We start from the raw sequence: 17,303 nt of genomic DNA, 5'->3' as shown, positions 1-17,303 counted from the left end.
GTCGTTGTGTGGTAATATCTTACAAACCTTCCTCTATGTAGAGTTTGTTGGACGTGGCAGACATACTTGCTCACTGAACATGTACTTTAAGTAATGCCATCCCTTCAGTGGTCCTATAAGCTCTGGGTATACCTTACTGTTACTCTCTCAGTGCAGGTCTACCAAGACCAGGCTGGAAACTATCCACTCTGTATGGCTGAGGTCACATCTCAACTGTTGATCATGGAGGCTCAATGGCAGCCAATGGGGAATCTACAATACAAATATCTTTATATATAAAAAAAAAAATGGGAAAAGAGAATACTGCAACATTACTATTAGAAATGAGCGGTCTTCTGAAAAGTTTGATCGGTTGTGGCGCAGTCAGACTTTCCAAAAATTGGTGATCCCCTGAATTTCGAGGCTGAAAATCCCATGGAAGTCAATGGAATCCAAACCAAAACACCAAAAAATGTGCAGTACAGAGCAGAAAAAAATGCAAAATTGTAATGGTTTGGGAAGCTGCTTCCACCCCAGCCTGACAAGATGATTGGACCAAAAACAGTCAGACACTTTCTTTTAAAAATTCATCAAGAGGTACTGAGATAAGAGTATGGGACTGGCAGAGATGATGAGGGTAGTCGGGGCAGCCTTTGCAGCAGCTCGCTCCCTACAAATGGGTAACATGCAATATATTGAAATACAATACAGGACATAAGCTCCTGTAAGAGCATGGGTCATACACCCCCACCTTCAGGTAAGGACACTAGCAAACAAATTTGGTAGGACAGCTCATATAACCCCTTGTCAGAGCCTGGGATCAAACCTGGGCCTTCTGAGGTGAGAGGCAATGTTTCTTCTCACTGAGCCACCTGGAATGCTGGACAGCTCCCTTGACAATTCTTTGAACGATCCTGCCTTGTCCCTGTTTTATCTTGAACCTTGAACTCCTTGCTCCTCCCATGAACTTCCTATAAAAGCCATGTTCATGCACTTCCTGGTTGCCAGATTATTGTGCCTTCCCTGCCAATATCCCGCTCATCGTTCCTGCTACTGTCTACATCTTCGTTACCGACCTTTGGCTTGCTACTGACTACGATTTCCCCTCATCCTACCATACTCATACTACCATCCGTGACCGACCCTTGGCTTGTGACTGACTCTGATTCCGTTTGATCCCTAAACTGTTCGATCCGCTATTGGCTTCCAGCCTGCTCATTCCCTGGCGGGGTGATCCTGAGATCTGCGACCTGGTATTAACATGCAGCCCAATCCATCTCCACCATCAGGAGCTCTGGTGAAAACCAGTTAATACTTAGACCCCACACCTCAGGTGAGCCTGCGTCATTCCCAGGGGGACCCGCTGGTGAACCTATCCTGCTGGTTTCAGGTAAGCCTTACACTGCTGTAGCAACTGGTCTCTGAACCTGACCCAGACCATGACACCCCTTCTGCTCCCAGCAATCTTCTTTTTTTTTTTAGCAAGCAATCAGAGGAAAATGCCTACAAAGAGGGGAGGGTGGCCAGTGTCCTGTACTGTACACCTTGAAAAAGATTTCACAAGTACGTAAGCAAGACCATGGGATGTCCCCAAGCAATAAAAATGAGGGGTGGGCAACACAACAATGTCAACAGACCTAAAACAAGGGAATCCAGTTCCCAGCTTGAAATGCTTAAAGCACCCTACAGCCGAAGCCAGCATCAGCAGAGGCCTGAGGATCCACCTGATAAAACTTAATGAATGAGATGAGGACCAAATGGTACAAATCTGAAAAACAGATGTCAGAAGTACCAACTGAATGGGTTGAATAGGCATTAACAGGGAAAGGAGGAAGCCTATTCTTTAAGGTGAAAGTCTAAGTGAAAACCTTCCCAATTCACCTAGAAATGGTGTAAGGAAATGCAGGACACCCTATGCAAGAGCCAACAGGCAGGACAGACCGATAATCCAAGGTTTGGTAGGAATCAGTGGCCAAGAGATAAACTAACTTTACATGCACTATATCTGAACAGTGTAGGGTGATCTCTTTGGGATGGACAATGAGAGGACAGGAAAATGTCATGCTTAGGAAGAAGAGAAAGACCACCTCAGATCCACCTTGTCTACAACAAGGAAAGGTTCTTTACAAGGTGAGGCCTCCTGTGTTGAGACCCGACTCGCTGATTTGATAACCAATAGAAAAACTACCTTAGAGTAAAGACATTCAAGGGGATATCCCAAACAGGCTCATAGGTTCTGTAGAGCGGAAGGGACCAAATTAAGGCCACAGGTTGAGACAGGTGCATGAACGGTCTGGGCCACCCCCCAACCATAGACCTTTACCTATGAATGAACGGCAAGAGGTCTCTGGAAGTCAAGGCCAAAATTGGACACTTCATGGTGCTCCAAGCCAAATGTTGCTTCAGCCCAGATTGGAAAAAGGACAGAATATATGTCCAACGGAGTATCACCCAGGGTGAAATTTCCATGCTGTGCACCATGTGAAGTCAGCCTTCTAAATGCAATGACAGAGCTTCCGAGAGTTCGATTTAGCATATCGATTTAGAAGTGTAGTTCTTCCCCCTACCTTTTTATATGAGTCAAGCAACACTGTGTGTGTGATTCCAGTAGTCAATTGCAATAGTCCATATGTTATGAATGTAATAACTTACACAGATTTCCCAAAGCAATACATTGGGAGAACCAACTTTAGACTGTATGACCAATATAGGGACTACCATTAATTTAGAAGGAATAAAATAGTTCTCATGAGGCTAGCCATTTTGTGCAAGTTAATAATTTGAACCTAGATTCATTGGGGTAGATTTACTAAAACTGGAGCACTCCGAATCTGGTGCAGCTGTGTATGGGAGCCAATCAGCTTCTAACTTCAGCTTGTTCAATTATGCTTTGGCAATAATCCTGAATGCTGATTGGTATCTATGCAGAGCTGCACTAGATTTTGCACCATGCAGAAAATGATTCCCACTGAAAGCTAAGAATATAGAACCCATTGAAAGTCCTATTAGAGGTGGAGACAAGTTTTCCATTATGAGAAGGAAAGTTTTTTGGGGTTTTTCACTCTAATACCCAGATTCCCTGAGATTTAAACTTGAATGGGATGAACGCATTTTTAAAAAAAGGAAAAAAAAGAGAAAACATTTAAGATTTTGTTTTTCATTGTATCTTTTCTTTTTTCTTCCCCCTTGTTCAGAATGGAATAAATACAGATTTAATTGTTTCTACCTGATGATTGACTAAAATTAAAATACAATAGGTAGCTTAGCCATCTCCATCATTCATATATTTACATTGATGGTTTTGTTTTAACTTTGGATCAGTATAGTGTTTAGAAAGGTTAAATATTATCATCGTTTTTACAGGAGGGGTTTATGTTTTGTAATGAATAATCAGTTTTGTCTTTTGTAACTGTATGCGTTTTATGTTGTTACAGCTGTCAATCAGGCAGCCAGATGGATCCTGACGATACTGTCAGGATCTCTCCAGAACCTGGGGTGGCTCTGCTTCATCAGTTTATAGTGGGAACAAAAGTAAGGGTACTCTTGTCACCCACAAGCTGAGGCCATACTTTTCTCTTAAGGGGGGCTGTAAAACCATGGCCAATTTATACCACCCCCCCAGCAAGTGTGAATGAGTCCTAAATGTTAGGCAATTTGATCAGGTCTGCTTGTCAGTTTTTCAGGTGGACCTGGTCAGAAGGTCCATGCATTCCTATGGACAGACAGGTGTAAATGGACTGCCTTCCTCAAGGTCTGATCCTTGACAGAACAAAACAAAAAAACAGAAGGGGATCTGTCCTCCATATAGGCTGATCGGCTTGGAGGGCAGTTGGTGGTAAAATGAACAGTGGAGTCCATTTTCTCCCAGTCGCCCACTGAGCAGAGTGGGCCCGGTCTGTGTCTGCTCAGCAGAAACTGAGCGGACATGGACCTGTCATCTGCCCACTCTGCTCCAAACATCAGGGGATCTGCTGATCAAAACAGAATCTGCCCTGTGTGAAAGGGGCCTTAAGCCGACCATAGACGATGCGATTTTGGTTGCAGGAAAGAAAATTGCTCAATTCCACCATCAGCACAGTGTGGATGGGGGAATCTCTCCCGCAGACCTATTGTGTTCTACTGGCAGGAGGGGGCAAGGAGGAGAGCCGTCCCTGCTAGGAAAACACAGTCGCTGGCAATAATCACATGAAAAATCCAACACACTGGTTATACCCAAGTCGTACAATTATTGAACTGGGTACATTCAGCCTGCCCCTAGATGGTTCAAATCGCAGGCCAGTCCCTGTAGAACCATCTATGGCCAGCTTTAGAGTAGGATATCATTTTAGTTTTTGTATACATTTAGGCCCCATGTACACGGGACACTTCTGAACGATGGAAACTGACTGCTGGAAAACGTAGGTTTAAAAATGTCTGTTTAGCCGCGTTTCCGTAACGCATTTATATGCGTTTAAAAGCGTTTTTAAAGATAAGCACAGGAGAACCTCCCAAATGCCCAGAATGCACTGAAAAGTGGTAAATTATTAACCATTTCAGACTGTTTCAGAGAAATACAGTGAGTAGAAGCAGAGACAGCAGTATGTGTTGAGATTAGCTTAGATGTGAGTTGCTCATTAACATTTCTTTTGTTTCCAAGGGTGGGAAAGGTGTCTGGTGGAGGGAGTCATTAAGTCCACCTGGCTGGGGGTCTTCATGAAGAAATTGAGGTGTGAATGGTCATTAACAGATCTTTTGTTTCCAAGGGTGGGAGAGGTGTGAATGGTCATTAACAGATCTTTTGTTTCCAAGGGTGGGAGAGGTCTGAGGTGTGAATGGTCATTAACAGATCTTTTGTTTCCAAGGGTGGGAGAGGTCTGAGGTGTGAATGGTCATTAACATATCTTTTATTTCCAAGGGTGGGAGAGGTCTGAGGTGTGAATTGCTCATTAACATATCTTTTGTTTCCAAGGGTGGGAGAGGTCTGAGGTGTGAATGGTCATTAACAGATCTTTTATTTCCAAGGGAAGGAGAGGTCTGAGATGTGAATGGTCATTAACATATCATTTGTCTCTAAGGGTGGGAGAGGTCTGAGGTATGAATTGCAATGTTTGACAAGCTTGGTAGGAACATCCTGTGTTCAGTGTTTTGTCCATCTTAGTACCTTGAAAACACTTTGCATGCATTTTTCATGATGAAAAAAGGCTCTGGACAGCATCGGGAACTGGAAGAGTTAAAAAAAAAATTAGCAAACGCGTATAAACGCGATTTGCTGCATTTAGCCACGTTTAAAAGCGTTTTGCGTTTGAAACGCTGATAAAATCGACTGCTGAATGCAAGTTTTCTGCGTTCAAAAAATTAACTGTAAAATCAAATGACTGTAAATGAAGATGTGTACACGGGCACATAGGAAACCATTAGGCAGAGTTCAGGGGCTGCTGAAAAAAAACGCTGAACAGCTCCTAAACGTGAGATTATCAGCTGCAGTGTACATGGAGCCCTTATTGCTGCACCAACAGACCTCATATATTTCATAGGTTCCAGATACATATTGGTGCAAAAAATGTACCCCAGAATAATGTATTGTGGCCAAAACTCTGTGTTCAAAACTTTCTGCGTTCAATAAAAAGCATAAGAAAATCAAAAGTCAACAGACTGAGAAAAGGTCCCGGATAAAACAGCTCTGGAGTCACTGGACCTACCCAGAACAGGCAATTGTTTCATGAATTCTGGATTCTCAGTACTGTCATCACGTACACACCTGTACAGACAATGCTGCAATTCATAGAAGAGGAAACCGATGATACAAAAGTGCATTCATTAAATGCCAAGATCACGTTCTGTACTATAAAAATGTCCAAAGAAGCGACAAGGTTATAGCAATATAACTGAAGTGAATGTGAAACCTAAACATGATAACGGTGATAGGTGACATTATGAAACCAAAAAGAAGAGAACATTTACTTTCATGCTGCTATGTTTGGATAATCTCTGGCTTTGATCACGGTGTCTCTGTGCCCAGACTATGGACATTAAAGTATTTCCATATCATCAAAGTACAACTGAGGTCTCCATGTCTGCCAGTCATATTATACACGGCTCAAAAAAATGAAAGGAAGACTGAAAACCCATCAGATCTCAATGGGGAGGAATCTCCTGCTGGATCTCTATACTGACATGGACGGGGTGATGGGTGAGGAACGTAAGGACGCCCCATTGTTTGATGGAAATGAAAATGATCGACCTACAGAGGACTGAATTCAAAGACACCCCGAAAATCAAAGTGAAGAAATGATGCAGCAGGCGAGTCCATGTTGGTGAAATGTCATTGCAGCAACTCAGAATGGTCCTCAGTAGTTTGTATGGCCCCCACGTGTTTGTATGCGTGCCTGACAACCTAATGAGACCACGGATGGTGTCCTGGGGGATTTCCTCCCAGATCTGGACCAGGACATCACTGAGCTCCTGGGCAGTCTGAGGTGCAACCTGGCGGCGTTGGATGGACCGAAACATGATATCCCAGAGGGGTTCTATTGGATTTAGGTCAGGCGAGTGTGGGGGCCATTCAGTGGTATCAATTCCTTCATCCTCCAGGAACTGCCTGCATACTGTCACCACATGAGGCCGGGCATTGTCTGCACCAGGAGGTACACAGGACCCACTGCACCAGCATAGGGACAGACAATGGGTCCAAGGATTTAATCCCAATACCTAATGGCAGTCAGGGTGCCATTGTCTAGCCTGCAGAGGTCTGTGTGTCCCTCAATGGATATGCCTCCCCAGACCATCACTGACCCACCAAACGCTCATGCTAAATGATGTTACAGGCAGCATGTTCTCCATGGCTTCCCCAGACCCTTTCACGTCTGTCACATGTGCTCAGGGGGAACCTGCTCTCATCTGTGAAAAGCACAGGGCGCCAGTGGTGGACCTGCCAATTCTGGGGTTCAATGGCCAATGCCGATCCAGTTCTATGGTGCCGGGCAGTGATCACAGGGCCCACTAGAGAACGTTGGGCCCTCAGGCCACCCTCATGAGGTCTCTTTTTGATTGTCTGGTCAGAGATTTTCACACCAGTGGCCTGCTGGAGGTCATTTTGTAGGGCTCTAGCAGTCCTTATCCTGTTCCTCCTTGCACAAAGGAGCAGATACCAGTCCTGCTGATGGGTAAGGACCTTCTATAGCCCTGTCCAGCTCTCCTAGAGTAACTGCCTGTCTCCTGGAATCTCCTCCATGCTCGAGACTGTGCTGGGAGACACAGCAAACCTTCTGGCAATGGCATGTATTGATGTGCCATCCTGGAGGAGTTGGACTGCCTGTGCAACCTCTGTAGGGTCCAGGTATGGCCTCATGCTACCAGTAGTGACACTGACCCGAGCCAAATGCAAAACAAGTGAAAAACAGTCAGAAAAGATGAGTAGGGAAAAAATGTCAGTGGCCTCCACCTGTAAAACCATTCCTGTTTTGGGAGTCATCTCATTCTGTCACCAGTGCAGTACAGCGTCATCATTAACTGGCATGGCGGTGATCAGGGACACTGACTGGTGACAGTACAAAAAAAAAACCTGATAATTTTTTTTTTTAAATTCTCTTTTTTTAAGATTTTTTTCTTATTTCACTATGACCAAAGTAGTATAATGTTACCATAGTAACAGTGTACTACTTTGGAGAAGTGATATATATATATATATATTTTTTTTTTTTACACAATTTCTTTGCTATAAGCAAGCATTTACCTGAATGAAATCGATTCATTCAGGTTTTTTTTTTCTTAACTGTGATTTGGCCACAGCTAATCACATGACAGAGCTGGGCTGTGATTGGCTCAGCTTGTGCATGTGATCGCTGACCATTCACAGCTAGACACACTAGTATACAATGGATGGCATGAAAGGAAGCAATCCATTGTATACAACTGTCATGTGACCTGTTGTGATTGGTCACAGCAGATCACATGGTACCGGCAACGGGGCCGATACTCAGATCATTCATCGGCCGTGTCCGAGGTACACGGCCGGTGACAGATCGCGCCGCTGTGCAGCTCTGCGGGCATGCAAACTGCACATGCCTGAAAGGACGCCATATGGCGTCCATCCAGAGGGACGAGGGTTTTTGTCGGCCGCCATTCGGCCACAGGACTGGTGGGAAGCGGTTAAGCATAAATTACGGTACTTTTGCAAGCCAAAATTCTCACTTTTCCAGTACAATTCCCTCCTCCCAGATCAAATCTTCTACCCCTCAAATTTCCCATTTGAGCATAAATCCTCTCCCCCTGCCATCCAAATCCCCCTTTCCCAGAACAAATCTCCCTCCAAATCCCCTCCACTAGCACTAATGCTCCCCCCCTAAATGTCCTCTCCTAGCACAAATCCCACCAACCATCCCTACTAGCACAAATCCCCTCCCCCAAACCCTCTTCCTAACAGAAATTCACCCTCCTAGTAAAAATTCCCCCCTATCACAACCCCCCAAATCCCCACCGCGTCCAGGGCAGCTGGCCCTCCTGCCCACCCCTTGTCCGACCCTGCACACATACCTGCGCTGGGATGCTGTGATCCACAGCTCCATGCTGTACGTTGGGTCCCAACATCCTTGTTTATGACATCATAAGGCGCAGGCTGTTTCTTCCTGGTGACATGCCGCCAGGTCTATCTGCCTCTGTCAACTGTATGGAAGCTAAAGCCTCATGGGATATGTGACTTGCATATCTCAGGAGGCTTCTGGAGCAGAGGTGATGTGGAGAATGGAAGCAGGAGGCATACTTCGCCTCCATACACGCTATATACACCTGTGGGAAAGACTAGCTAACTTACTAGGCAAGTAACGGCCAACCTAGGATGTCAGTCAACTTACCATGACAGAAAATGAAGCACACACTGGCAGCCATGCCTATGCAAACACCTACTTAGAGAAGGTTGGCATTTGGATAGACACCTTGAGAGTGCTTCCAGAGGCAATGGAGTGGAATATTATAAAAGAGAAAGTCTTTGTTGACCACTTCCGCTGCTTGGAATCTTTTACAGGTTTTAGTTGACTGACTAGTTTATCTCACAGGTGAACTTTAACGCAGAAGTGGAGTTATTTAGTAGAAGAAACTGTGTAGGTACCTTCTGCCAAAAACTCCGTACCTTTCTCCCAGCAGTTTTCTTTCTGCAGACATTGGCCGGGGCATATGCCCAGTGCTTTGCCTCTGTCGGGGTGCTAGTTGCCAACCAATGCACATGCTCATGCGGTTATAGGAAGGAAAGGAAAGCATCGTCCTACCTGTATACCAGGGGTGTCAAACTACATTTTCATCAGGGGCAATATCAGCATTAAGGTTGCCCTCAAAGGGCCAGTTGTATCTGAAAGACTAGATGGCCAGAGCACTCCACCCCCCATTACATCAGATGTCAAGAATCCCACACCCTCCCTAACATCACCGTGCACCCCCTTTGGGGGCAAAGCTGGAAAGCAGAAAGTGCAGTGTCTGGAGGAGGACCAGAGGAGGAGTGGAGTCAGTTACCAGAGTCTGCTGAATGCGGAGACCAGGGGAGGCAGAGATGAGGGGGTGCTGCAGCTGCACTGAGTTTCAGAATTTGGCAGAGGAGTTCTATTCTCCTCTCTGCTGCAGACTGCTGAGACAAGGTGTAGGGGGAGACAAGGGGGTACCTGCAGGAGAGGTGCAAGGGCCACATGAAATGGCCTGGAGGGCCGGATTCGGCCTTGTGTTTGACACCTGTGCTGTATACAGTCTCAGAATGAGGATGGAGAGAGAAGACATACTGCCAGCTTTACCCCTGCTAAGGTTCCGGTTCCAGCTCGTCATTTTCTCTTCAGGTTGTCCAATAGGATTGAGAAGACCATCCGGGCAACAGGTGAAACGCCAGCTGTCAAAATAAATGCACTGTATCAAAAACAATGCCAAGGGGCCTCAATGTGAAATTTTATTCTAAAGAGACATGGGCAGATGTAACTTCGCTGAAAAAAAACAAAACAAATTGCGTAACTATCTGCATGTACATCCGTTCTCTGCTAACTAACCAACAATAAAAAAAAAAAAAATCAAATGTATTTGGACTATATTGTCTACTGATCAAATGTTCTTCAAATATAGACCAGTGTTTCTCAACCTTCAGTCAAGGTGCTCTTTAAAATTATGAACAGTCTCGAGGCACCCTTCAAAAATTATGGACAGTGTCGAGGCACCCTTCAAAAATTATGGACAGTGTCGAGGCACCCTTCAAAAATTATGGACGGTCTCGCGGCACCCTTCAAAAATTATGGACGGTCTCGCGGCACCCTTCAAAAATTATGGACGGTCTCGAGGCACCCTTCAAAAATTATGGACGGTCTCGCGGCACCCTTCAAAAATTATGGACAGTCTCGAGGCACCCTTCAAAAATTATGGACGGTCTCGCGGCACCCTTCAAAAATTATGGACGGTCTCGCGGCACCCTTCAAAAATTATGGACGGTCTCGAGGCACCCTTCAAAAATTATGGACGGTCTCGAGGCACCCTTCAAAAATTATGGACGGTCTCGAGGCACCCTTCAAAAATTATGGACGGTCTCGAGGCACCCTTCAAAAATTATGGACAGTCTCGCGGCACCCTAAAAAATTGTGGACGGTCTCGAGGCACCCTTCAAAAATTATGGACGGTCTCGAGGCACCCTTCAAAAATAATGGACGGTCTCGCGGCACCCTTCAAAAATTATGGACGGTCTCGCGACACCCTTCAAAAATTATGGACGGTCTCGCGGCACCCTTCAAAAATTGTGGACGGTCTCGAGGCACCCTTCAAAAATTATGGACGGTCTCGAGGCACCCTTCAAAAATTATGGACGGTCTCGAGGCACCCTTCAAAAATTGTGGACGGTCTCGAGGCACCCTTCAAAAATTATGGACGGTCTCGAGGCACCCTTCAAAAATTATGGACGGTCTCGCGGCACCCTTCAAAAATTATGGACGGTCTCGCGGCACCCTTCAAAAATTAAGGACAGTCTCGAGGCACCCTTCAAAAATTATGGACAGTCTCGAGGCACCCTTTAAAATGTTGGAGTCTTGAGGCACCCCATTCTAAAATGGGGTGCCTCAAGATTGTCCATTGTTTTAAAAGGGTGCCCCATTCTACATTGTGAAAAAATATTATAATAGCTTTATATTTATGTATTTCAGGTACTTATATATCGCCATCCATTTACGCAGCGCTTTACATATATATTGTACATTCACATCAGTCCCTAACCCTCAAGGGGCGTACAATCTAAGGTCCCTAACTCACATTCATACATACACATACTAGGGACAATTCACCTACCAGCATGTCTTTGCAGTGTAGAAGGAAACCGGAGTACCTGGAGGAAACCCACGCAGGCACAGGGAGAACATGCAAACTCCAGGCAGGTGGTGCTGTGGTTGGGATTCGAACCAACGATCCTAGTACTGCCAGGCGGACGTGCTAACCATTTAGCCACCGTGCTGCCCATATTAACGCAGCAACATCCACAAACGTAGGACACCCAACATTAGAAGGGATTTATTCTTCCAAAGCAAATATACTTTTGCACCCTGGTACTGACTAGTATTCCAGTGTTTCTCTTCTCCCTCATCTCTGAGATAATGTAACCCCAGCACTGATGGAGAGGGGTTGGGGAGGGTCAAACTAGGAAGCTGTGCAGGCAGCTGACATCCTTCATCAACTGATTATGTCATTGGTTGTCAGGATGCCAGCGGCTAGAAGGTCATAATTGTGCACAATGAAAGCCTGTGGCTGTGTGTAACTAAAAGCCAGGCATGTTCCACCCGCTGGATTTTAGACAAGTTTTGGGCAGTTTTTAGACATTTTGCCAAGGCACCCCTGAAGAAACCTCAAGGCACCCCTGAAGAAACCTCAAGGCACCCCAGGGTACCTGGGCACCCTGGCTGAGAAAGGCTGTTATAGAAAGTAGTAATGATAGGATCATTGATAATGACAACAGGGTGAATCTGGAAAATACCATATTATGACCACTAGATTATTCCTCTCTCTGTTTCACGGATGTTCACTGATCTCCTCTGTTTCATCCACTGACAGATGGGACAGCAGAGCCCGGTAACATGGTGGGGGTTGTCAGACAAGGAAGGGGGGTTCGGTGGCAGTATCTTCAGTGGGACGTAGAAGTGATTGGGCGGAATAAATTTAAACCCAGTTATAGCAGCAGGGAGTGTGTTTAAGATCCTTCAACATGCTGCTCTTTATAAATGGCACTGGTGGACAAGTGATTAAAGCTGAGCTCCAGGAAAAGTAAGAATGTTCCCTTGTACCCCCTGTCCCTGAACTCCCCCCCCCCCCCACTGCAAGGCTTACACACTCGGTTTGGTCTAGGGCAGTCTTTCTCAACCTTTTTACCTCAGAGGAACCCTTCAAAAATTCTTAATGTTTCAGGGAAACCTTTGCCAACCCCAATTCATTGAGGGCCAGTGGGAAAAACACCCCTTACATTGGTGGCTTGTAAGGAGAATGTCCCCCATCACTGGTGGTCAGAATGCCACACTTGCAAACAGTTATAAAGGTCATTAGTGTCCTGCAGCTGGCACTGCCAAGCGGCGTTGGTCCCAGAACTATGCAGGCACCATCAAATGAGATGTTGATCAGTCATGGCTCAGAGAAGCCCTAGCAACCTCTGAAAGAACTGTTGAATCTACCATTGAGTCAATGGTGGATCCTCTTGGTAGGCTTTCCAGATTGGGCACTTTTTACTCTCTATACAATCTAGACATGTTGGCCTCCCCGATCCCTCGGCTTTTGAAACCATTTATAAGGATCCCTACCCACTTGGGCGTGGCCTTTCTGTTCCCCCCCAAGGATTACGTACACCCATTCCTGACTAAGTGACAGAAGGACCTTACTCAACAGTTTTTGCCTGACCAAAAGGGCCAATATTCTTTATTTTACCATAATTCCTAAACTAAAGGTTTAAGTAGTCTGGATACAAGCTGCTAGCCAAATAGTATAGGGTCCCTGTGAGACTGCTTCCAGATGTCAATCCCAATTGCTGGAAGTGTGAGAACTCCAGGGGTACATTGTTCCATATATTTCGGACTGCCCATGGATCCACCCCTTTTTGGCAGTATCTGCAATCAGATCTTGGAACTCAAGTCCCTTGCTGATGATCCATAAGCAGGTCTTCTATACCGGAGCTCCGTATCAAGGCAAAGATACGATCGCTCTCTGGTAATTGAACTGCCGCCAGGACTTGTATTCCGGCTAACTGGAAATCCACCTCGGCCACCATGACAGGTTAAAATGTTAGCAGGGCCCAGATTTACCATCAGCTACAGTTATGCTGGTTGAGGGCCCTCCCACCATACTCCTGCATAGAGGATCATGATAGGGCACCACATACTTGTAACATGAGGGAACTCCACCATCTTAGGCACTCACATACTCTCAGCCTGAGGCCTCCCTTGAGACGTAATGACTGTCCGCACATTGAGCCATTTTCCACATGATTATCCAATGTTTTCTTTGATTACAGTCAGCATGCACAGGGTGCACCATTACTCCTCTTCCTCTGCAACATTAAATAGTCGAAAGCCAACTTTTAATAGCAGGATGCTGACCAGCACCAGTTCCCCTACTGTAGGTTCCCTTAGATGGGTTCTCTGAAGGGCCAACCAGGCATGCTCTGAATGGTGTACTTCACATGAACAGCAGCCTTACATGCAGTCTGACTTTATTGGATTCAGTTTTTTTTTTTAACCCTCACCTCTCCTCCCTGGTCATCCATCCATTGATTGTGCTACAGCTGCAATTTTGGAGCCTTCCTTCGATTGATTGACCCTTCCTTGATCGATCAATCCTTCCTTTAATCAATAGATTCTGCAATCAATTGATCCTTCCTTTGATCAAACAATCCTTTGATTGATCAACCGATCCTTCCTTCAATTGACTGATCGATCCTTCCTTTGACTGAAGGAAGGCTAAATTGATCGAAGGATAAAAACCACTTCAGTGTGAACCTTTAGGCAGCAAGGATGACCGGGGAGGAGAGGTGAGGGTTAAAAAAGACAAAACACTAATCCATCAAAGTCACACTTCTTATCTATGCTGATGTGACTTCTGTGAGATAACATAGATGTCTATGGGGCTTTCTATTGCACTGGAGCCAGAATATGATGTGATTTCCCTGTCATTCTGTGAACCCGGGCTTGAGAACTTCTAAAGTTGCACTGAAGTTGCATCAGAATAGCATGAAAATTGCATTCAAATAGTGGAAAACGCAATGTAAACGCTGCAAAAATTTCAGGCAACCTGGGAAACATGCTGCAAAAACGCATATTATTTATTTATTACAGGTACTTATATAGCGCCATGAATTTATGCAGCACTTTACATACATATACTGTACATTCACATCAGTTTCTGCCATCAAGGAGCTTACAGTCTAAGGTCCCTAACTCACATTCATATACTAGGGCCAATTTAGGCAGGAGGCAACTAACCTACCAGCATGTCTTTGGAGTGTGGGAGGAAATCAGAGTACCCGGAGAAAACTCACGCAGGCAAAGGGAGAACATGCAAACTCCAGACAGGTGGTGCCGTGGTTGGTATTTGAACCAATGACCCTAATGCTGCCAGGCGGAAGTGCTAACTATTTAGCCACTGTGCGTTTTTAATGTGTTGTTGATACAAAGCAGAGCAAGAGTAGCCTTACTAAAAGTGGAGAGTGCAAAATCTGGTGCAGATCTGCATAGAAACCAATCAGCTTCCAGGTTTTATTGTCAAAGCTTACAGTAAGGCTAGGTTCACATCTGTGCGGGTGGTGCCACTGCGGATCTGCACGAAAATCCGAGGAATGCGGACCCGCGGGCGGGTGCCATTAGTTCTAATGGCACACTGCCTGCACTGGAAAATGTAACCGTACTGGGAACCGAGGTTCACATAGGGGCTGCGTTTTCAGAAGTGCAGGGACTTCTCTGTGTGTCATGGGGCACGAGTCCATTCAAATGAATGGGCTCTCGTGCCCGCGCAAAACGCGGCCTAATATTTGTGAACCAGGGGTAATTGAACAAGCTGAAATTAGAAGCGGATTGGCAGGGGTGGACTGACAACTCATGGGGCCCCCGGGCAATAGGGGATCATGGGGCCCCTGTGTCCTTGCCCAAACTCAAAAAAGCCTATGAAAATGGTACCAGGGGCATCTTATGGGGCCCCCTACTGACCCCGGGCCTTCAGGCGGTGCCCGGGTTTCCAAATGATCAGTCCGCCCCTGCTGATTGGCTACCATGCACAGCTGCGCCAGATTTTGCACTCCCCAGTTTTAGTAAATCTATCCCAATGGGTTTCTCTCTTCTACTCTTGGTTATTTTGGACATCACACTCAAATGTTTGTCGACTGTTTTTGAGCTGTCACCATTGATAAATAGCGAATTTAAAAAAAAAAATGTTTATGGTTCAATTGGAATTCCAGAGTCGCAGTAAAATCTCCATCACAGACTGGCATCTCTTCTCTAGATAAACCCTGGCGCCCATCGTTGTCAGACATAAAGGGAAGAACGGGTGCCATCCGGCTATCCTAGACAGAAGGCGGCCTGTGGGCTGTGTTATGATAGGTATCTGGAGGGCGAGGAAGAATTTTATCATCAGATGAGAATATATCAAAGGTTGTGGTCTTCCTGGCCAGATAATCTTTGTCTAGTGTAAAAAGTCCTTGTGGCCTAGACAGATAGCGGAGAAGACAATTGGCCGGGGAAATGGCCTGTTTACATCTTGCAGGATGTTTGTCCGTAGGCTAAGCTGTCTGGCTAGCTCGGGGCCCCTCGGAGCGGGGCTGAGTCACATCGAAATGGCTGTGCATTCAGTCGGAGACAGGGAGCTCCTCGTCCTGACTAGTCATTCATTAGTCTTGCATTTTAAAAACAGAAACAATACACATAAAAATGACCACGCGGGTTACTGTACGCAGCTTTTCTCTTTGCACCGCCACCGTACCCCCTGCATTGTCCAAATACTACATTGAAAGAAAAGCAATTGAAACGTTAAATGAAAGAGTTAGTTAATATTAACCGTTTCAATACCGGGCACTTTTACCCCCTTCCCGCCCAGGCCATTTTTCAGGTTTCAGCGCTCTCACACTTTGAATGACAATTGCGCGGTCGTACAACACTGTACCCAAACAAAAATTTTATCATTTTCTTCACACAACTAGAGCTTTCTTTTGGTGGTATTTAATCACCGCTGGGGTTTTTATTTTTTGCTACATTAACAAAAAAAGACCAAAAATTATGAAAAAAAACACATTTTTCTTTGTTTCTGTTATAAAAGTTTACAAATAAATAATTGTTCTTCATAAATTTAGGCCGAGATGTATTCTGCTACATGTCTTTGGTGAAAATAACCCAAATTAGGATGTATTATTTAGTTTGTAGGAAAGTTATAGAGTTCACAAACTATGGTATAGATCTGAATATTGATCAATCCTGAAGTACTGACGGCCAATCTAATATCTTGAGGTCCAAGAATGTCAGAACAGTACAGATATCCCCCAAATGTCAGGACAGTACAGATATCCCCCAAATGTCAGAACAGTACAGATATCCCCCAAATGTCAGAACAGTACAGATATCCCCCAAATGTCAGAACAGTAGATATCCCCCAAATGTCAGGACAGTACAGATATCCCCCAAATGTCAGGACAGTACAGATATCCCCCAAATGTCAGAACAGTACAGATATCCCCCAAATGTCAGGACAGTACAGATATCCCCCAAATGTCAGAACAGTACAGATATCCCCCAAATGTCAGGACAGTACAGATATCCCCCAAATGTCAGGACAGTACAGATATCCCCCAAATGTCAGAACAGTACAGATATCCCCCAAATGTCAGAACAGGACAGATATCCCCCAAATGTCAGAACAGTACAGATATCCCCAAATGTCAGGACAGTACAGATATCCCCCAAATGTCAGGACAGTACAGATATCCCCCAAATGTCAGGACAGTACAGATATCCCCCAAATGTCAGAACAGTACAGATATCCCCCAAATGTCAGAACAGTACAGATATCCCCAAATGTCAGGACAGTACAGATATCCCCCAAATGTCAGAACAGTACAGATATCCCCCAAATGTCAGAACAGTACAGATATCCCCCAAATGTCAGAACAGTACAGATATCCCCCAAATGTCAGAACAGTACAGATATCCCCCAAATGTCAGGACAGTACAGATATCCCCCAAATGTCAGAACAGTACAGATATCCCCCAAATGTCAGAACAGTACAGATATCCCCCAAATGTCAGAACAGGACAGATATCCCCCAAATGTCAGAACAGTACAGATATCCCCAAATGTCAGGACAGTACAGATATCCCCCAAAT

This window comes from Staurois parvus, unplaced genomic scaffold (assembly GCF_062004578.1).
Source record: "Staurois parvus isolate SC_StPar_1 unplaced genomic scaffold, SC_StPar_1.0 ptg001116l, whole genome shotgun sequence".
Lineage (NCBI taxonomy): Eukaryota > Metazoa > Chordata > Amphibia > Anura > Ranidae > Staurois > Staurois parvus.
The sequence above is the reverse complement of the archived record's forward strand: the minus strand, read 5'-3'. Positions refer to the sequence as shown.